The following is a 23,472-nucleotide window of genomic DNA, read 5'->3' as shown; positions in this document are numbered from 1 at the left end:
AGTGGCCCCTTCTCTTGCCCACAACTTCCAATAATCCTTATCTTGCGCCTGCCACTGAATCAAAATTTTTAATATTAAGTCTTTGTTTTCTCCGTTTTTGGGTTTTTTTTACAAACGGCATCCTGTAATTCCCACAGTCAGCGCTGCACATGCTTGGCTGTCTTATCTTGCCAGTTCCTTAAAACAGGGAGTAGCTCTGCATATTTAACTACTGCTAGCCAAAGAAGCAACAAGAAAACTTTAACAAAGAACCCATTCTTAATCATTTCTCTAAATTTCCCAGAGACAGCTTCAAAATAAACTGCGTCAGCAAAAGAGAGTTCATACTTTATCATGCGTTCCAATGTAACTTTTAAATAACAGATAATATATAGGAGACAAGTAAGAACAATAATTAACATGGTATTAGAGAATAGAAAGATAAGCATAGGGAGGACACTGGGATAGAAGATATGAGAAAACTGAAAGCTTCTGATTAACAAATCCAGCATTGAAACGCACAGCCATATTGAATGCACTACGCACTGGCTCAACGTCTTTTTTTTTTTTTTTTTCCTCTGGCTCGATTCCCTCCTCTCTCCTGTAATTATCTCTGCCGTTAACCCTTAACTGCCATCAAGTTCTAAACTTCAACACCAGTAAATGCATTCTCCAGTAATCAAATCAGTATTTTAACTTAACACTGTACATTAATTTGTTGTATAGTAGTCTTGTGCAGCATCTGTAAACCAAAATCTCTTCTTATTAGGGTTTAAAACAATTAAAACAATTAAAAAAATCCCTGGTACATGTGCTTGCAATTCACAGATAGCAGTTACATACATTACAATCCTTAATTAATAATGGGGACTTCCAGTTCCCCATTTTGTGCGCCTGAGCCACCATTACGAGGGCGGCTCCCTCCACTAACTTCTTTGCCCACGACGGAGGATTTTCAATAACTGCAATCCAAGCAGTTATGTACGGTATATCCTCAGGGCAACCCGGATTCCCTTCTTCACTAACTATTTTCTGGACCCTCGTGGCCGTTTGGAAATCGAAAGTTCCTACCGGAGGCCAATTTACACACAAACTGGGCCACCTATGGGTACATCGTTGAATCATTCCGGGTTTAGTACATTTATGTCTATCGAACACTTCCCTATAGTGTTCCGTCATGACTTTTAATGGAGTCGAACCACCCCCTCCCATCAGGATAGAATTCACAGACAAAGGAGGGAAGGGAAGACGGATAGGTAAGGGGTCCGTACCCGTCAGACACAAAAGGGTCACAATCGCCCCGACTAGGACGCGGTCAGCCCGGCCTAGAACTGCGAGACCATTCACTCTCTTTCACACAACAAGAAACCTATTCCCACTATCGTATGCGTTACTTCTTTTTCCTCTTTTTATGCGCGTGGCTTTCGGAATGCAATTCCTACCAAACCACCGCTTGGGGTGTGATCAAAGCCCCCTCGGTCCCCTCACGGATGGACCGGTTATTTGCTACTCTTTTAGCTATTCTTCACTTTTCCCATCATTCCCATAATACTCGCCTGCAGGGTTCTTCCGAACGTCATGAAAGCCTTCTTCCCGGATCACCAGCCCAAAGGTCTCAGAGGATCTCCGTGGAATGACCCCCTCAGATACCTGATCACTGAACTCAGCGGTGGCCACTCACCAAGCAAGTCTGGGGGATCACTCCGCCACAAAATCCCCTGGACCAACTGGGGGGCTAAAATAGCGTCCCCGGTACCTCCTGGCTGGCTCGCCAAATGTAACCGTCTCTTTTTAGTCAGTAAGGAGGTCCAGACAACTGATCCGTAAAGATAGACTTTTATTGCCAGCAAGATGCAGCTAAGACAAAGGCTCAGTACAACTGCATGCCCCTCCCCTCCAGGAGCAGACTCTTATGCACTTTACAGTTCTTATCTTTTACACATGCGTTCTAAGCATTGCTGAGCAAGCATATTCCGGCTGAAGGGGCTACTGACCCCCTCCCTAGACACCCGGGAACTTTCGTGAAACTTCTCCCATGTTCTGCAGGAGAGGCTGCTGGGACTTGCAGTTCTGGAAAGGAATTCGCGAGTCTGCAGTAATACAGCCCATCACATAATACATCCATTGTTCTAATCTAGGTTACAGCAGTGAAAGCTTATCAGAGAATAAGAACAGCGAAGCCAAAAAATGAAAATGTGCAATGTGCTGACAGAGAGTTTCTCAATGTCCTAATTACAGCTGTATTGCAGACTGTAAGTAAACCCGTCATGAAGCAGGGAATTCTGGTACATGAAGTCCTTTGTCAGGTTGAAGCGTTCAGACCCCTTCAAGAAGATACTTCCCCAATTCCTAGAAATTGTTGGCTGGTTCCTAAGTTTTCTAAATATATATCCCTGACCACCTCTCTCTGTTCCCTGCCCTTCCTTACCCACACCCATAAAATTATTAAAAGGAAAAACAAAAAAAAAATGCATAACAGTGCTAATAACTGCTATTAACCTTTCTGTAATTTTAATTACTAAGATAATTCCCAGGTTTTAGTGCTGGTCCATATTATCCCTGGTCAGATTATGTTTCTGGCCTGGTGGCAAGATATTTTGCTGCTATTTCTTTTTTTTTACCCTAGGAGTATACCAATTTTTTTCTTGCTTATTCTTTTGTGAAAAGCCTTTGATTTTCTCTGTTAGTTTTGGGTGACTACTATATACCACAGGGGCCATAAACGTATTTGTGGCTGGATCCACACACGCTCTCTCACAGATCTCGTTTCCTTAGGGCCTGAGTTTTTTGTTGGTGGGAGAAAGAAATTTCCCCTTCAAGGGCCAGAATGGCAGGGGTGACACTGTAGCTCTGTCCTGAAGAAGAGTATAATAAATCCTTTATCACTGTGTGCGTTGTAAGTTGCCAGTAATACACAGGAGACTCTGATTTTAAGTTTCTAAAAGAAATAGTTTACTGAAGGTGAATCAGATAATTAATTGGCACAGTTCAGACAGTTCTTAGTACTACAGATTTTATCTTTGCTGTTCACAGTCCTTCCTCTATCTGTGCAAGGGTCTTTTGCTACCAGGGCAGGGGAAGGGTATGGATAAAATTAGGGTCCCAAGTAGATAGGGTATCCTTTGTGGGCAGGAAAAACCCCTTCAATGCTGGTAAAAATGGTAAAACAGTTTATGCACAGAGAGACCAAATTTTCTCTCTCCCAGAAGTGAAGCCTCCAAATGGGGGTCCTCAATAGATCTCAGTTTGGACTTATTCACAGTTCTCTGATGTCTCAATCAAACGCTCTCTAAAAATCCCAATGTTGCATTCAGCGGTTCGCGGAAAAGGCCTGCAGACTGCTGTGCCCTTACCTTCCTCCCTGAGCCCGTCTGGAGGAGTCTCAACAATCGGGGAAGGCCCAGAGGCCACCGCGCTCAGCTGTGTCTCAGACATTGATCTGTGCGCGCAGTGCCGTCCCAAGCATGTGTGCAACACTTCTGAGAATTTAAAGGGACCACGGCAGGAAAGCGTCTGCAGCCCCTATAGATGTCATCATCCATCCAGGCTGCCCTATTTAAGGGTAGCCCTCCATGTGCAAGACACCTCGGCAATAGGTCCACTACCATTGAGTAGAGCACGTTGCCTCTGCGTCTGTTCCTGTGTTCCAGTGTCTGTTCCTTTGTTCCAGCATTCCTGTACTCCTGATCCTTGACTTGGCAGTCCCCGATCTTCATTCTTGAGTACTTGGTCTTCGTCCTCATCTTTATCCTGTGGTCAGTCTTCAGTTCTTCGGTGTCTTCTGTGCCTCCCTACCTTGTTTTCCGTCTTGTCTTTCCTCAAATGGATTTCTGGTTTTGACTTGGGCTTGCTTGACTACACTACATCTGAACTCCACCTGCCACTGACCACAGTCTGACCTACAACTATACCTGGACTCCACCTGCCACTGACCACTGCCTGTTTAATGATCACACCTGAACTCAGCCTGCCTCGACCTCTGCCTGACCTCCAACCATGTCTGAACGCTGCCTGCCTTGACCACTGCCCATCTCCGACTATACCGGAACTTAGCCTACCTTGGACTCTGGCCTGTGACTCAACCGTCTCCACAGACTTCCACTTCATCAACAGATGCCTGTGCCTAAGCCCTGCCAGCCCCAGAACCAGAGGACTCAACCTAAGGGGAATGAGTGCTGGTATAGGTGAACCTTCAGTTGGGACTCTGCCACAGCCAGCTCCACCAGCTGATGGTGGGGACCTGCAAGGCTCCTCTCTGCAGGTTGCGCCAACTCCACCTCGGTCCAAAGGTCCACCCCTATAGCACACAAGATGAAAAAGGATCCCCCCAGAGTACGCAGCTGTCAGATGTTCCTTCTGTCAGGAAGGAAGGGGGCAGAAAAACTCTGTGGGAAACTCCCTTGCTGAGAGGATCACAACAGCAGCAAAGCCAATTAGGAGGTTCAGAGTAAATGAACAGCAACTGAGTGCACTTGAGCATTACTTGACGTGAACTTTGGTAACTTTTGCTTTGACTCAGTTCTCTGGAAACCTATCTTGAGCTTCAAGTTCCAGCTCCTTGTCACAAAAAAAAAAAAAAAAAAGGAAGGCAAATGTACCTGTTTTTTTTTGCCAGGTTCAGTATTCTCTTTGCTGCCATTTTGTGCAAAAAAAAAAAAAAAATTATATTTATATATATATATATATATATATATATATATAGATAGATAGATAGATAGATAGATAGATAGATAGATATAGGTATATAGTATATAGCATAGTATAGTATATATAGTATAATAAGGGAGGAGGAATAGCCTAGTGGTTAGAGCAGTGAACCAGGAGACCAGGGTTCGAGTCACTCCTTGTAACCTTGGGCAAGTCACTTTACCCTCCATTGCCTCAGGTATAAAAACTTAGATTGTAAGCCCTCTAAGGATAGAGAATGTAAACCAGTGTGATATCTCGATTGAGATCAAATGTCAGTATATAAAAATAATAAATAAATAAATAGTAGTGAAACCCCCCTCCTAAGGGAAAGGGGGGTAAAGAGCATTTAAGTAAAGTGCAGCAGAACAAGAGAGGTCAATGCATCTACGTAACATGAGACACCAGCCCAGGAAAACCTGAGTGAGATTGAAAAGGTTACCAGACAACTTACTGTAAAAGTTAGAGATGTGAATTGGAACTGGAATCTGTGCCCAATCCGATAACAAAAAAACCCTCCCCCACCCTCCCGAACCCCCAAACACCGTTTTAAAATTACCTGGTGGTCCAGTGGGGGCGCGGGGAGCGATCTGGATGGCTGGCGCCGGCCATCCAGTGCTCCTACCATGTGACAGGGGCCGGCCAATGGCATGGATTCCCTGTCACATGGTAAGGGCAAAGGGCCATTGGCGCCATTTTTATTAGTGGCAGCCGATGGCCCGAGAGCGGGAGATCGCTCCCCGTGCCCCCACCGGACCACCAGGTAATTTTAAAAGGTTTTTTGGGGGGGGTAAATTTAAAGGGTCAGGTGGGTTTTTGTTTTATCGGGCCATCGGCGCCATTTTTTTTAGTGGCAGCCAAAATGGCACCGATGGCCCGAGAGCGGGAGATCACGCCAGGCCCCCCCCCCCCCCGGACCACCAGGTAATTTAAAACATTTTGGGGGGGTTCGGGAGGGTGGGGGATTCATTTTAAAGGGTCGGGGTGGGTTTAGGGGTTGTTTTGGTGTGCTGGTTTTCCCGCCCTCCCCCAATTTATGATTTTTCACGATAAATCGGGGGAATTTCTATTGTATCGCGACTAACGATTTTTGACAATTTAAAAAATATCTGACGATTTTTTTAAATCGTCAAAAAAAACGATTCACATCCCTAGTAAAGGTGCTTAAATGACCATTGAACAGATGAGTCAGAGACTCAGGTAGAGGACATGCATGTCACTGCCCCCTTGACTACTGCTGGTAACTTGCAGTGAAACATCACTTTAAAAACAAAAGGATGACTAAATCCTAAATTACAGAACTTTGACTCAAGAAGTCTTATATTGCAGAATTCTGACAGAGAGGGATTTGTGAGAGAAATGTACTGAAAAACAGTCCTAGGAAGCAAACAGATTCTCACCCTAACAAGGGGAGTAAGAAGCCTTAGGTACCCTAGTTCTCAGAAAACTGGAAAAAAGGGCTAGACAGGATGGAAGTGTTTGCATGTTTCTTCTTTTTATACTTCTTCCTGGGTCTTGGGGGGGGGGGGTGGTTGGCTGAGAGAAGGTGATCCTTCCAAGCTGGGTAACAGTGAATGACTAGCCATGAGCTTAGCTGATTTTGAATCACTGAGCAATAAGCAAGTTATGAGCTTAGTGGAGCTGTAAACCCAAGCAATGGAAAACTTTCTTACTATGGAAGAAGAGTCGAAGGATAGTATGTATTGGGAGGTAACCCTAGGTGCAAACTGGGAGATGGAGGTGGGTCCCCTGGGAGGGTGTGGACCAGGAGGTGGAGTCAGGTCCATATCAGACAAGGAGGCAGAGACAGGTTCCACAGGAGAGTGTGACTTCTGGGGTTCCCAGTGTTGGACTGGGAGGTAGAGTTGAGTCCCTTCAGCAGAGCAAAAGTGGCATAGAGGAGATGGCAGTGGGTTAGACATAAAACCCTGCCCCCAGACCAATACTGCTCGCCAGGCCAGTTATATCTTGTCACATGGGTGGACTTGGGATAAAAGGGGGAGGATAATACTTCATTAAGCAGGAATGCAAGGTCCCTCCTATTCTTTTTGGTGGTATAGTGTGGAGACAAACAACCCCAAATAGAAAGAACATTTAATATTTGACTATCTTATTTAAATGTATATTTATTTATTTAAGGGGTTTTTTTTATATACCGCGGCACGTTAGTAACATCACCTCGGTTCACAGTGTAACATAACGCAGCAACAGGCTTTACAATAAATTCCAAGTATAACAAAAATTGAGATAACTGGGAACATTTCGATATATGGAAACAGGGATAAAAATTAAATATTTAGTTAATATTTGCAACTGAACAAGGGGATTTAACCAGGAAGAAGAGGGTTTATGCATAGCTACAGAATTATTCCGTGGGGAAGTAAACAGAAAAAGGTATAAGAATGGTGAGGGGTGGGATCCTATTGAGGGATAGCTGCATGGCCTGAGACTACTAACCATGAGTAGATATGTGTGCTGTTTGATATCCTATTAGCGATGTATATAGTCATGTAGAAATGTATATACTTACATAATTTAATAAGTCTGTATATATTTGTACATACTGCCAGCCTTGTTCACAGGCCCATTTGTTTTCCAGGGATGAACAGAGTGAAATCCCACCCACTAACACCTTCTTCCCAGGTGAAGGGCATCAGGCACCAAGAACGTAAGGACCGACGGAGGCTGCTCTGGGGGGCCTCCCTCCAGGTCGGTCCCGAACCCAGGGCTGCGAGGTAAGCGGTCGAGGGGGCATTACAGTAGTAAGTAGCTATGTATATTAAGGCATTCAAGCCACATACGCTACCTCTTTTTTCCCCCTCCCACATTCTATTGGAGAAGCCCAAAGGGAGGGCAACACATTGGCTTATAGGCACTGAAGGGTCTGCACAGTTCAGGGCTTCACAACAGATGAAATCCTGGCCTACTATAGCTCTCCTCTCCCACCCTTTCAGCTGGGGAATTGATTGAGGGAACATCCTGTCTGCTCCTCTGCTTGACAGAGGCTTCCTAAAGGGGTTGGTAAGATCAATTAAGCTGGAGCTGCTGAAAAGGATGGCAGCCTGTTTTTTATTTTTTTAAAGCTTTGCGGCCCATGGGGAAAAAAAAGAAAAGTTGTAGATCATAGGATGTACCTTACTTCAGCAAGTTAAATTAAAAATGTCTTACTCTACTTGACTGTCTACCTATGTTTAACCTGCCGGTATTCTTATTCCCACAGGAAGAAAAATTTCCCACAGTGGGAAACTTGAGTCAGTTAAGTGGGAGATACCTTCAGCTATGAAGACCATAACTGACAGAGGAAAACAAAGGTTCAAGGATTCTCAGGTCAGACAGGGGGAAACTCCACTTAATCTGTCTTTCCCTCTTTTCGTCCCCTTTCCAGACTGCTACGAGTAATGGCATTGTGCCTCAGTTCCCCCCATGTTTGGTCCAACATCCTTCAGGGAAGGCCAGACTGACCTTTCCCATAGGTAATGATCGACAGAAAAGGGAAGGTCTCAAACCACGTTTCATAAGGATCCGTATGGATTCACAGCTGGGGAGTCTCGCAAAGGTGAGCTGAGTGCTGGAGGGAAACAGTCCATCTAGCCCGGTCGGTACAAGAGAGAGAGTGGAGGAGTAGCTTAGTGGTTAAACAGTAGATTATGAATCAGCAAATCCAGGATTCAAATCCAACTTCTGCTCCTTATGACTTTGTGCAAGTCAGGTGTGTTAGGGCTTTAACACACAGAATGTTTACAAGTATCATGCAATAAATCCAAACTCACAGGGAGACCTTTGCTGCACAGTATTTTCCACTGTAAAGAACTGTTTAGGGATTGATCCTAGTAGAGGGCTGCTTATCAGAAGCTCCTTCTGCTCCATCAACCCCACCCAACCAGATCCTGTCCTGGTTGGGAAGGAGGGGCTACACTAGGAGATAAAAGCAATCAGTTTCTGTTTTTCTCTCTTTTCCTTGGGGAAGTAGGCCATGTCATGGGATTCGGCAGGCATTAGTCTCCATTTATCATTATAGATTCCCAGGTACTGGTGTATTTAAGTCACAGAAACCTGGGAGCCTCCCCTTTGTGTGGCAGAACATCAACAGGGGGAATTCCCTGTCCCCCAGGTTGGGCCTATGCCCAAAGATTGCTCAATGGCCTTCTCCCAGAGCTGGAACTCCAGATACCCAAAAACAAGGAGAGGTAAAGCCTCTCTATGCCTGGAGAAAAAACTGGTTCCTCCTTTTAGCAGACAGATTAGGGCTGAGATGAAATCCTATACACACAGAAGAGAATCTCAAATACTAACGGGCCGATACAGTACAGTGCGCTCCGAGCGGACTTTACTGTATCGGCCTGTAAGTAACTAGTCTTCCCTAGCATCAGTATAGAGAAGTCCTCAGAGTTGCCTCTTGTCATGAATCATAGGTTGAAGGGAGAATGTGATCAGAACTAGCAAAAGCATGGATGGGAATCCTAATGGAGACCCAAGGCAGCAGGTCCAGGCAAAGGACAAGAGCCAGCTGTCTAGAAATTCAAAGTATCAGCTGCTAGCTTAAAGTAGGCAGCCTAGAAAGAAATATTGGTATACCCTTAGTGGCTGGGAGCAGAGTGAGAAAACATGTAGCTCTCACATACCTTGGAAAGTCATTCAAATTCGGGTTATGATAGAGTTCTCCTGTAGAACTAAGCAGCAACTCACATGACCAACACCATCCTACGCATGAGGTTCTGGAGCTGACACTCGAGACCTGGAAGTGTAAGGTCTGACAGAGGTGGCCTTTGCCCTAATAAGGATGAGGTAATGCACTTCCATAGGGGTTTTTGGGGCAACCTCATTAAGGGCCAGATTTTAATACCTACGCGCGGGCGTAGATTTGGGCGCGCAACCAGGCGAGCACAAATCTACACCTGATTTTATAACATGCGCGCGCACAACCCCAGCCCTACCTAAACCCCCCCTCTAACCTTTATTATGCAAGTTGCGCCTGCCTCTGGGCAGGCATAGGTTGCGCGCACCAGCACTTGGCCGGTGCGCGATCCCCCAGCCTAGCGGGCCTATGGAGGCCTCTGGCCACGCCCCCGGATATGCGCGCGTTGCCAGGCCTATGCAAAATAGTCTCGGTGCACGTAGGGCTTTTAAAATCTGCCCCTAAGTTCTTAGATGAGCAAGTTCTTAGGCCAAAAAGGGAAAAACAGGAACCAGGGGTTTAAATGTCCTGGAAGGACTATAACTGTCATCCAACCTTTGGAGGATGGAACAGTCAGAAGTCCATGTATTCCCTGGACAGTTCAGGAAGTGCATGCAAGGGTGTGTCTTTCACCTTATTCAAATAAGAAAAGCAGACTACATAGGGAGTACAGTGAACGACAAGATGTTATGGCCGCTGGTGATGCAAAGGTGGTCCACATACCAAAGCGTAGAGATTGGAGCCTCGACAAGATGTATAATATTTCTGGTTGAGGAATCCAGTCTCTTGCTGGTGACCTTCCACCAAAGGAGATTGGAAGGAAGGCATAATGCACAAGGATCACAAAGGGCAGGGTCAGTTTCTGACCTGCCAAAAGGGACTTAGGAACGAAAGCTTCCTCACTCCCCTTCAGATTACTTTTGTCTGAGGAGTCAAGATCACAGGTCTCCTAAACTTGGAGGTGACTCGCTTAGGGAGAGGATCTGATCTCTCTCCTCTTTCAGGCATTGTAGGGTAGCACCTGGGAGACTGTTGTGGAAATCGCCTCCGTGGTGGCCTTAGGAAATTTTAAAGGAAAAGGTATCACGGTGCCCAATATGCAGCCTTTGCTATCATGTAAATCAAGAGACTTCATTACTGGGCTTTAGGAAAATGGAAGATCAAGGTCAGAAATGGGAGCTAAGAGCTATTAAGCAATATTGAGAAGTCACAAGGAGTTCAGGAAAGCACACTTTATGCAGACCGGTCTGGCAGGACAATGAGGAAGGTTCAATTAGGTTCTTACCTGCTAATTTGCGTTCTTTGAGTCCTGACAGATCAGTCTATAGCCCCACCCTGGGAAGAATACTGTGGGTTAAAAAAAAAAAAAAAAAGCCATGTATGTGTGTAGAGACATACACCACACAGCTTTCTTTTTTTTTAACCCATAGTACTTTTCCCATATATATGTATGTAAATATATATGTTGACATACACATAGAAATTAGTGAAAGAGGGTGTTTGTGTGTCCAATATCTAATTTCAGGGGATCCTTATCCTTAGAAAGACAACATTGAATATCTTGCTGTTCATGCAGAAAGCAACAATCCTAATCATGAACATGGAGTAGGAATTCTTGCTCTTGGACTAGTAACCAGGGAGCAAATGCTGAGTGATGATTCAGATTTTGGGTGAGAATGATGAGCTGGAAACCAAAACTGAGTGCCTTGGACTGTTTATGCCTTTGACAAAGGATTCTGAGGAGCTGAGGCAGCACCGGACCCTTATGCAAGGATTCAGCACTGAGATTTTGAACCTCTGCCTCCATCTGCTGGCTGTAGGGCATAATTCCATTTGTGCAGACTGGTCTGACAGGACTCAAGGAAAGCCAATTAGCAGGTAAGAATGTAACTGAACCTTCTTTACAGATCCTGATGGTGTTTACCTGAAAGAACTGTGAGTAATATCCAATGTCTGGATCCTCAGTATTGGCTGCAGTGAGACTTGGCTTTTAGCTGATCTCTGGTGCATTTGTCCTAAAGCCGTATGTTAATGATAAACCTCAACAGAAGTAGATACAAACTGATATTAAAAACAGTCCATATGAGAAATAAGTGATGACTTTTTAATCAGCAGATGACAGAAAACACAGACACTACCGCTGTTAGCTCACCACAAGGATACTTTTTGGATTTAATTATTCTCCTTTCCAAATCCAAGCTCAAGGCAAATTACAATTTCAGGTACAGGTGCTAGGTCCCTGCACCAAAGGGCTTACAGTCGAAGTTGCAGCAGTGTGCTTAGGTGCACAGTTGCATGCATACTTTTCAGCACACGCAAAATAACCTGGATTATCAAATGCAAGATGGCAGCATAAATTGTGCTTCAATATGCCACCAAATATATGCACATTTCAAAATGATGGCATAAACTGCATGCATTGCTGGTACAGCTAGTTTCGCTTGTACTTTTTTGAAAAATGTAAGTTACATTCATAACACTCCTCCTTCCTGCCCACCTTCTTTATGTGGCTAAATGGATGCATAAGGGAGCAAACGTTCTCCACTAGAAATATTTAAGACAAAAATGTGGTTTAAAAATTGTTCCCTCTCCCTTTAGTACAGGGAGTGAGGTCGTAAATTACACAGACAGATTTCATTTTGAAGTCCCCGCATGAACTTTAACACTCACGTTGTATATCTGCTTCAAAGCAAGTGCAGAGCATGCAGCAGTGGCGTGAGGGGATTCAGTGCAACGTCTAACCTAAACCTCCCACATCGCCACTTAACCGGCGCTGCCCAGCCACCCCATGCGGATGCTGCCTTCTTCACTGCAGCCCATTCCCCCAGGCCCGGTGCAGACACGTAGCACAGAATGAAGCTTTTTTTTGCGTAACCTCTGGGTCTGCTGTCTTCTTTATTTCACTGCAACTACCCATTGCTCTTGCTCTCCTCTACCCCCCCCCCCCCCCATTACCCCAAAAAACCCCTGATCTGCTGCTATCTCTGTTCCATGCCTCACCAAATTGCCTCATGAGAACACCCTCCTTCATTTCCCCTCTTCCACATTACCCATCAGGTAGTCTCCTTCCTCATCAGGGCATCCTAGCTGTTTCCCCATTAGGGTGCCTTGCTCTCCTGATTCCCCATCAGCCCCCTCCCAAATTTCCCATCGGGTCCCCATCTTGCTTTTAATAGGGCACCCTCATCTTCCCCTCCTCCCGCAGGTTTCTCTCCTCCTCCATTACCCAACTAGACCCTCACCTTCCCCATCAGATCCCACTTCTCCAACAGGGAACCCTCCTCTTTCCCATCGAACACCCCCGTCCGTCCCCCCCCCCTCTCAATTTCCCCATCAGGTCCTATCTCTTTTCCAATTAGGCAGCATGATCAAGGTGACTAGCATAGTGGGGTTTAAATGAAGTTCGGACAAGTTCCCGGAGGAAACGTCCATAAAATATTATTAGCTAGGAAGACTAAACAAAGCCATCCCTATCCCTGGGAGCGAGTAACAAGGATTAGATCTACTTTATGTGACTTGGATTGGCCACTGTCGGAGACAGGGTGCTGGGCTCGATGGACTTTGGTCTGACCCAGCATGGCACTTCTCATGCTTATACTGGGTAAACTGCAGACAATATGAAGTGAATGGGATTTACAGAGGGTTAAGGAAACAATCTATCTGCTCATGGAGGCAGGGGCTTCAGCCAATGCTGTTGTCTGATCCCAAAATCTCCTGGGAGTCTGAATACTTCATATCCTGTCATACAGAAATGTGTTCTCAGGCTATAAGGTTTGGATAAAGTTGCTACTGTGACAGAGTTTGAAGGAAGAACATTTATTGTGAATTCTCCTGTGGATTAGGCTATGTAAATATCTTATTCATGTAAATAAACAGATCTTGCTTGGAGCCACATCTAATTGACTACTGCCTGCCTTTATGACCTTGGTTTTGGCTACCAGCATAGCATCATATTTAGAAGATTTTCAGAAGTAAATATCAAGTCTGTGCCTTAAATAACAACTAATACCATTCCCAGAGGAGCCTGGTCAGCCCTGTGAAGTGAGTGATTCACCCCATCTGATCTACCACGACTATAAAGAACCACAACCCATGTTTGGAGATTGCCCCCATCATATGGTTAAATATAAGGTAAAATAAGGAGGTCACATGATGCACTATGAATGAGATGTGTTTCTCAATTGCACCCAGGGCCTCTCTTCTCTGAGAAAAATTTCTGTATCTATTTTCTGTGCCCCTCTCTCTTTTTGGTCTCTCTCCTGCTTTCTTAAAGGTGTGAGCCTGTGCTAGGGCTTGCTTTTTTGCTTATATGGTGAACCCCGTCCGAAAAAGAAATTTTCCTTCTTTTTGGATTTCAGTGCACAAGACATTTGGGTGGAGGAGACCCTTCTACCTTCATGTTTGGCATATTGTTTGATAGGGTTTTTATTGTAGTACAGCTAAATGGTCACTGGATGGCATTTTTAGAGGTCTGAGTATTAAATATGTGGGGTTTGCTGAGTGAATTACCAAAGTATAGCAGGAGACAGAAAAGCGGGAAGTTTGGGTGGGTTGTGCTCTTTTTGGATCCTGTCCTTTGCAGGGTGGGGTGTGTGAAAGGTATCTCCAGAGATGTAGTCTCTGTAGGGCAGAGGCCTGTGGCGTGGTTGTAATGTTGGGTTTTTTCCCCCTCCTCCTGAGGAACCTACCAGGAGGTGAAAACAAGAAGAGTTCATTCCTTCCTCTGAGGAAATGGGCCAGGGCTCAGGAGGAGGGCGAGTCCAAGATCAGGAGAGCGGCCCAACATAACGCCAACCGCTTGCTCTGCCCACCTTGCCTGCCTCCAAAACTGCTGCAGGGAGCTCCTACTCTGCTCCTGCAGCCCTCCTATCACTGTAGCTGACAGCCACCAACAGGCCCCTAAAAGCTGTCGCAGAAGCACCACTGGGAGCTCCTGCATCACTCCCACAGCTGACGGCCAAATCTTGACATGCAGCCGCTTCAGGCCCTCCAGCACAAGGCCTTCCATCAGGCCTCCTCCTCCTATAAATGCAGCTCCATACTGCCTTGCATGTCACAGGACTACAGAAGGCCCGAACTCAAACATCCCACAGGATTCACTAGTCCCTCTTCAGCCTCACCAGCAAATCCCTTGGCTCCAGGACCACAGGAAACGCACACCACCCAGGGCAGGTAATTAATTTATATTTTTTATACCCTGTTCACAGATGGATAAGTATTGAAGGGTAATAAGGGGAGGAATAACTACTTTTCTAGAAATATCTTCTTGGATTTTTCTTTTTTGCCTGGTAGATGCCTCTCAGCCTAGACTTCCTGACGGATACACTGGTAACACCAATAGTTTTAGTAGTTATCTGTGGACAATATTAAAAAAAAAAAAAAAAAAAAGAGAGAGAGAGAGAACGGCCCCTGTCTGCTGGAGGGGACCCTTCTTTGGGAGGGGTTCCCCTGGAATGCAGAGAAGCAGTAGCCTCTGGCTGCTTGAAGGAGGAGAGGAGCAAAGCCAGCAGCCGTGTAAAAGATCGTTCCCTGCCTCCCGCAGCACCCGGGGAGGAGGAAGTGGCATTCAGCTGCTGCGGGAGAGCTTATCTTTGCCTCCTGTGGCTTTTCAGTGTGCCGAGAGGGGGCAGAGTGTGCACTGTTGCTGCTGCTACGGCTCTTTACGGCCACGGCAGAAGAGAGAAACGCCATTTGCGGCTGCCACTACCCCAAAGTGGCTGGTGCGACGCAGAGGAGGCTTCAGGAAGCGGTGGGGGGCGCACTGTGGGAAGCTCCCGCTGCTGGGAAAAGTTGTGACTGGATCCATGGGCCCAGTGATGACATCAATGCTGCAACCTTTACTTGGACCGGATCACAGTGCCGTCAAGGATAGGAAAAGAAAAATAAAGAGAAATGAATTAAAAATAAAATCAAAGCACTGGGTGGGGGAGGCACATAAGCTTTTGGGGGGGCTTTGAACAAGCCCTGTCACATGGATTAGAATTCCCACTGTCCCAAAAGTGCCAGCATGCACCCAGAACAGAGGGGACATGCATAGCAGCAGGGCACTTGGGGAAAGCCCCTGCTGCTGTGATTGGGGAGACAGGAAAAACCCGGAATTGGGCTGCCCGTGTTCCCTGTAGGGAAAATAAGTAAAATAAACTAATGGGGAAATTTGAGAGACGCGGTGCTCTGTGCAAGCCCCCGTCTTGTATAAAAGTGGTTGGGCAAATGTTTGTGGCCAGGAAAAATCCCAGTGTGCACAGGAATTCATGCAAGGTTTTACTGCCTGCTGCAGAAATGCACAAGATTCCTGCTTCCAGCAGGATCATAAATCGTTAAAGCTTGTGCTTCCTCTTGCAGTGCTCAGACAATGAAGTTGATCTGCACCTTGCCTTCTATACATATAGAAATGAATAAGAATTAAGGAAGCATCATCTATATAAAAAGGTAAACAGGACAGTGCTGGATAGGCCATACCTGCCATGATTCACAGTTACCAACTTTCTCTCTTATAAAGAGGCTAAAATGACGCAAGAAAGATAGGTTTTTATTGCATTTTAATCCAATGTGCTAACGCTTGCTAGGGTTGTTTTGCTTAAGGGCAGATTGGAAGTTCAAAGGTACTTTAAGGACATCCTATGGTTCAGCAGCAGACAGTGAAGTATTGCAAATCAGAACTCTGCAATTGCCAGAGAGCATCCTTACCATTCAGACACCACAAGCCATTATCTTAAATGTAAAGTCAATTATATTTTTAAACATGGCCAAGGGAACAGATGCTCTACTTAAAGATGCATCATGGTTTGCTCTGAAGTGTTAAATATTAAAGAGTCTTTGCATTAAGACAATCTGATGACTACTTGATAGTTTCCCAAGGGTCCATTTGCTGTGCTATATTCTGGCGTTATTGAAGGACAGCGTCCATAGTGCTTTATCATATTCTGGAGGTTATTGGGGGACAAATTGCAACTCATTTGTATGAGAATAAACCTTTCTTTCTTAATTATTTAGTGTTCAGGAAAGATGCTGCACTGATAGCACTGGAAGCCAAAGTCCTCTGTTTTATTTATTTATTCAAACGCTTTTTTTTATACCGGTATTCATGGGTACATCATATCGGTTTACAGAGAAGTTAATGAAATACATAGAACAGCGAAGGAGGAACATGGAACAAAAAGGGGAAATGCAAAAGAGAAACATTTGAGAAAGTTAACAACCAATAAAAAACGGCATAAAGAACAGTATCTAATGTACACTATAAGTGTGGAACAGGGTAACAAAAGATAATGCACAGGTGCGGCACGAACAGTGAAAATTTCCCCAAACTGTCCTGCCCTGGAAGGATATGCTAATTTCTTGGATACTTAATTATCGTTTACACAGAATCATGTATTGTTCAGTGATATTCTGTTAGTGCTAATGTACCAAGCTGCCAGTTATTGCCTGTGTGTCCTAGGATGCATTAACATTGCTAACCTGAAAGTTATAAATTCAGTTATTCTTTACAAGTAAAATTTGAAGGATCCATCAGAAGAAAATAAGATAAAGCATAAGCATTGGCAAGTTAAATGTAAGACATTGATTAGACAGGCTAAGAGAGAATTTCAAAAGTTGGCCTTAGAGGCAAAACTCATTTTTAAATATATCCGAAGCAGAAAGCCTGCAAGGGAGTCAGTTGGACTGTTAGATAATAGCGGGGTTAAAAGGGGCACTTAGGGAAGATAAGTCCATTCTGGAAAGACTAAACAAATTCTTTGCTTCAGTGTTTACTGAAGAGAATGTTGGGGAGATACCTGTTCCAGAGACTATTTTCAATGGTGACAATTCAGATGAACTGAACCAAATCACAGTGAGCCTGGAAGATGTAGTAGGGCAGATTGACAAACTGAAGAGTAGTAAACTACCTGGGCCCTATAGTATACATCCCAGGGTTCTGAAAAAACTCAAAAATGACATTTCAGACCTATTACAAAGAACATTTAAATAGACATGTTTTAATGAGACACAGCCAGCATGGATTTGCCTAAGGGAAGTCTTGCCTCACAAATCTCCTACATTTTTTTGAAGGAGTGAATAAACATGTGGACTAAGGTGAACCGATAGATGTGGTATATTTGGATTTTCAGAAGGCGTTCGACAAAGTCCCTCATGAGAGGCTTCTAAGAAAACTAAAAAGTCATGGGATAGGAGGCGATGTCCTTTTGTGGATTACAAACTGGTTAAAAAACAGGAAACCGAGAGTAGGATTAAATGATCTGTTTTCACAGTGGGAACAGGTAAACAGTAGGGATATGAATCGGGCTTCGGACGATTGAAAATGTCGTACGATATTTTCAAAATAGTCAGAAATCGGGGACTCTCCCAAAACGATAGGAAAATCCCACAAAATTGTTCGTGGGGGTTCTCTTATCGTTTTGGGGGAGGGCGGGAAAAGCGGCACACAAAATAACCCCTAAACCCACCCGACCCTTTAAAACTAATCCCTTAGCTTCCCCCACCCTCCCGACCCCCCCAAAAACTTTTTACAGGTACCTGGTGGTCCAGTGGGGGTCCCGGGAGTGATCTCCCACTCCTGGGCCGTCGGCTGCCACTAATCAAAATGGCGCAGATGGCCCTTTGCCCTTACCATGTGACAGGGTATCCGTGCCATTGGCCTGCCCCTGTCACATGGAGGGAGCACTGGATGACTGGCACCATCTTTAAAAATGACGCGAGCCATCCAGTGCTCCTACCATGTGACAGGGGCCGGCCAATGGCACGGATACCCTGTCACATTTTGATTAGTGGCAGCCAATGGCCCGAGAGCGGGAGATCGCTCCCGGGACCCCCACTGGACCACCAGGTACCTGTAAAAAGTTTTTTTGGGGGGGGGGGTCGGGAGGGTGGGGGAAGCTAAGGGATTAGTTTTAGTTTTAAAGGGTCGGGGTGGGTTTTTTGTTTATCGGCTTGGGCACAGCCGATAAACAAAACCGCGATCGGGTCCAGATGAAAAAAAAACCACGATGTGAATCGGAACCGGAATCAGAACCGATTCCGGTTCCGATTCACATCTCTAGTAAGCAGTGGAGTGCCTCAGGGATCTGTACTTGGACCAGTGCTTTTCAATATATTTATAAATGATCTGGAAAGGAATACAACGAGTGAGGTGATAAAATTTGCGAATGACACAAAATTATGCAGAGTAGTTAAATCTCAAGTGGATTGTGATAAACTGCAGGAGGACCTTGTGAGGCTGGAAGATCGGGCGTTCAAATGGCAGATGAAATTTAATGTGGGCAAGTGCAAGGTGATGTATATAGGGAAAAATAACCCTTGCTATCTGCCGGGTGTTTTCCATAGGAAAACCGATTTTAAATCTGCAGTCTTACGTTTTTTGGCCATGACTGGATTAGCTAGCTGCAATGTTAACTGAGGGCACTTAAGACATTTAATTTTGGTTTTAGAGCAAGGCCTTTTATGTTCCGTGGAGAGGAGCTCCATGCTCACATGTCCATCCTGATCAGTGGCCAAACAGCATCCCCGTTTGCTTTCTTTTGACTGCCATAGCACACTGAGCTGACGATTTCAATGTATTATCTGCTATAATGTCCTGCCTTGCAGTCCCATGCTGCTCCCCATGTTGGTTTCCCAAACTCTGGGGCCTGCAACAGAATAAGAAGGCCAATGCCCAGATACAAGAGTGGATATGAGACCCTTACCCTGCTGGTGAGTCCAAGCCGGTTTTTTCTGTTACCACCAAGAATAATTCTGTTCCTGACTCCTGTCTGTCTATCAGACTCCTTAGGACATTTTTTTTTTCTGCCCTGTTTGTTATGCTGAGGCTCTTTATAAAACTTTTCAGCATTTTCAATGTCCTGCTTGTAACACAAACAGCTGGAGGTGTGTTCAGTGCAGTTCTAAGACTCTAAAGTGGGCATTGAATGGTGTTCCCTAAGCTACAAACACTACTGTCTACTAAAGAAACTCCTAGCCCAAGCCTTTTAAAACATAAACAGTCCCTGAAGGCTACACTAAAGCATTAGAAATCCCAGCCTGTCTGACCAAGTTTCCCTGTGTACTAAGCTAATTTAAATCACATAGCTAATACAACCATAGCATGTTCAAGTGGTTTAAAATCCTTTCCTGAAAAGGCAGAATTTACTGTTGAATTCAGCACAGAAAACCAGAGGCAAATAGAAACACTGAAATCCCAAGTTTGCCTGAGTAATGTGGGTTCTGTTCCTATTGATCAAGACAATTTAAACTGCATAGTTAATTTTGACACAGCATGTTCAAATGGTTTAATTTCCTTACCTGGAAAAATAAAATCTTTTTGTGATGCCATTTTTTTAACACTCTCAGGATAAGTGAAAGCACTAAATAATCCAGTTCTGTCCCTGTCAGTAGAAGCTGTGGGGCAAACACAGCTAATTAATCCAGCCTCTAGAACACAGAAAATCACATTTGGTGGCAGCAACTTGCTAACAAGCTCAACCCTGACAGTTAAGAAATAGTTAGCTTGCACTTTTTCTCAGCCTGCCATTTCAGAATCCAGCTCAGAGACTAAATCACTTACTATTCCACAGATTCCATGCCAGCTTGCTGTTCTGTCTCTAAATACCTTCAGCACTGCTTGTCAGCTAGTAAATGAAATGAAAATCCTGTTAAAACCTTTGCTTCAATAGAAGATTGATCCTGCAGCCACAGTTCCACCTCAGCATCTAGAGGACTCCAGTCCAGATGATCCACTCCAGGAGGAACACTGTAGTATAATGGACCTATTCCAACAAGTGCATTCTTTTTCATCTGAACCTTTCCAGGAAGAACCTGCTGCTATAGTCTTGTCCCTGTGGGAACCTGTCTTGTCTCCCCTTCTACCAACCTCTAGGGATTCTAGTCCAGTCGTCCTGCTCTAGCTGGAGCCCAAGTTAAGTGTCACTATAGGAGGAGCCCAAGTCAGCCATGTCGCTCCAAGAGGAATTACGTTGATGTGACTTCACTACCATTTGTAAGTTTTTGGATATGTGGTATTGATGTGAATTGTATCAAATAATTAAAAATATGTTGAGAGATGGTACATATGATATATTATTTTGTAGAATTAATACATTATGAATGGAGGTAGAATAAAATGGAAGATTTCTGATATCATCATGAGATGAAGCAAATGATATAGGATATGCTGAAAAGAGTAAGTAATATGGGAGGAGATTCAAATCTGTATTTGGTTGTGTAATTCAGGATGAAATTGGTAATATAATATCTGTACATGTTATAGGATTTTATTGGAGACTTATGCATAAGGAATTGAAAAATTCATGACTGCGGGGAGTGGTTTATACCGACACTGAATGAGTATGTTGTATGGAAGATAATTGAAGAAGATAACCCCTGAAGAAGCCTTGCATGGCGAAACAAGGGTCCTTGTAGGGAAGTGCAGACATTAATATATGTTAAATAATAAAATAAGAAGAAGAACAACTTATGTATTGGTAGTATGGGGTATGGTGCAATATATTTAGAGGGTGGTCTTGACTTTTAATGTAATCTGTGAAGGGATAAAAGGTTGAATGTGGATGGATGAATGTGATGAAAACTTTTAGGGGATTAGTTAATATCAGTGCAATAGGGAGTCTTGTGCACAAATAGGTGTCCAAAATAATATGGAATAAAAAGATGTATTATCATGTATGAAATGATGAATTGTTTATTATTTTATTGAAAGGAACAAATAAAAGATTGTAGATTTGATATATGCAATATTGAATATTTGAAAAGAGAAAATAATTACCCTTATGTGTTGATCTTGTTTGTTACTATATACGGTTACCTGTTGGGAGAGATAATAGTGTATGTTGAAATGGATATGAAATGGATGAATTATATAGTTATTCTGACCAAAGCTGCCTCTGATATCCTTTCTGGATTACGTTAATAGAGAGTACGGGTGGTAATATCGAGGAGGGGATTGGAATGAGTTAATGAAGAATAAAGAACAAACTAATTCGTATGGAACTTCATGCGGCATCGTTGGTGGAGTATTTTCACGTCAAAAGAATTCCCAGGGGGTCTAAGAATGACCAAGGAACCATCTATGTTTTCAAATGATGATAAATTTGTTGCGCGCTGGAACACAGTGCTTAACAAATGCTCTTATGATTTGATGCTGCTTATAATATCTAAAGTGAAAGCACAGATGGTAGAATTAAAGGATAAATTTGATAGAGATTGGAGGGATTACAACAAGTATTATCAAAGGAGGTGTTGGATGCCCAGTTAGGGGAAAATCAGAAGCAGCTTGATACCCTGAAAGCAGATATTAAGAAAATGAAAATATCGAAGTTCCATAGGATTGAGAGGGATTATACGAATGGTTATGTGTATATTTGGATGTCAAAGACTAGGAAGGGGAGGAATAAAACAAAGGGTGATTTTTCGTCATCCGAATTAGGGAGGAGTAAACAAGACTTACATGATGGAATGCTGGTTACAGCTGATATTGCCGCATATTATACTAATATACCGCAGTCGAAGGCTTTAGGTGTAATTGAGGAAATGGTGGGGCAAGATGATATATCAGAGGGTCAAAAGCTGGTCATTGTGGATTTAGCCAAGATTGTATTATTTGAGTTCTACTTTGTGTTTCAAGGGACCTTCTATAAGCAGATTAAGGGGATCCCAATGGGATCCCTAGTAGCACCATCTGTGGCATGCCTATATATGGCTAGGGTGGAAGAGATGTGTATTTACCCGTCTCTCCTGTTTAAACATGTAAGATTCTGGAAGCAATATAGATGATTTATTTTGGATTTGGGTGGGGGATGGTAAATCATTGGAAATGTTTAAACATTGGATTAATCAGGTAGATGAGAATTTGGTATTCACTTTACAAATAGAGAGGTATTCTAATTCTTTTCTGGATATGAAAATATATTGGGATAGTGGAAAGTTAGTAACAACAGTACATGAAGCCGACAGATAGGAACTCTATTCTCCATTTTGAGATTTTCCACCCTAGGAGATTGAGGGAATCCATTCCTTTTAGCCAATTTTTGAGGTATAGGAGACTTTGTCATTCTGTAGATGAATAAAAGCAGAAGGCGCAGCAGTTAACAAGAAAATTTATTGTTCGGGGGTACCCTAAGAAATATGTGAATCGGGCATTTAAGAGGGGTTTGTACGCAAATAGGGATAACTTGCTGATAAAAATGAGCGTACCCAGCTGGATCGAACGGTTTGTTGTATACCCTATTCTTCTAAGGTGATGTCCATTAAAAAAGCTATATTAAAGCACTGGACATTATTAAAGTCTATCCCAGGTTGTAGGGAACCCCCGGTGTTTGCATTTACAAAAGGGAAAAATTTGAGGTCTTTAGTGGCCCAAGGTGGGGACAAAAAGAAAAACAGGGAATATGGTAGTAGTTTAGGTCAGGCAACATGTCAGGGATGTTCAGTATGTGGAAATGTGTTGGTAGGGGATAGATTCCAACATGTGGGCAAGAAAATAACACATTTTATTAAGGGTGAATTTACTTGCACATCTGAGAAGGTTGTATATGCTATTATATGCCCATGCCAACTGATATATATAGGACACTCTAAACGGATGATCCGGCAACAGATCATAGAACATAAGAGCAACAGCCGGATTCAGAAAGAGGGAGCCTCTCTTGTGGCTCATTGGGTTAATGTGCATCATCAGATCGAGGATTTAAGATTTTTTGTTATAGTGCAGTGTGTAGAGGAGTATGGAGGAGAAGTGACACAATGGTTGTGGCGTACTGAACAGAAATTTATTTTCCAATGGAAGACTGTGCATCCGTGGGGCCTCAATAGTGAAATCGAATGGGCGGCATTCTATGTATGAAATAGAAAGTGAAGAGAAGAGTATTGATGCCGATTGATAAAGACAGGTACACTGGAAGGCGATGGGGGTGTGTGTTAGAGGTTAGCGTTGGATTGATTGAAAGAAGGAGTGGGTATGACCTCCATGGCTTATAAAGGAGATTTAAAATGAGGGAAATAGAATACAGTTTCCAGTATGGCGTTTTGAGGACTACTGGATAAATGTGGTTGGTGGAAGCTTTGTTAGTGAGTATTCTAAAAGTTGGGAATTTGGATGTGATAATGGGGGAATATAAAGGTTTTTATAGGATATCGGTTGAACGATG

General features: G+C 43.8%; 1 protein-coding gene across 1 annotated transcript in view; it reads right to left on the bottom strand.

The window, feature by feature from the left end:
- The window catches only part of LOC115091516 (guanylate cyclase soluble subunit beta-2-like), a 143,222-nt gene extending 123,515 nt beyond the window's left edge, over positions 1-19,707 (bottom strand). Inside the window, exon 1 of the mRNA XM_029601721.1 lies at positions 19,616-19,707. The gene's annotated coding sequence lies outside the window, so the exon portion shown is untranslated. The remainder of the gene's footprint in view (positions 1-19,615) is intronic.
- Positions 19,708-23,472: the final 3,765 nt, after the last annotated feature.

Source organism: Rhinatrema bivittatum, chromosome 5, assembly GCF_901001135.1.
Source record: "Rhinatrema bivittatum chromosome 5, aRhiBiv1.1, whole genome shotgun sequence".
Classification (NCBI taxonomy): Eukaryota; Metazoa; Chordata; class Amphibia; order Gymnophiona; family Rhinatrematidae; genus Rhinatrema; species Rhinatrema bivittatum.
This window is presented reverse-complemented; position numbering and strand designations above follow the sequence as displayed.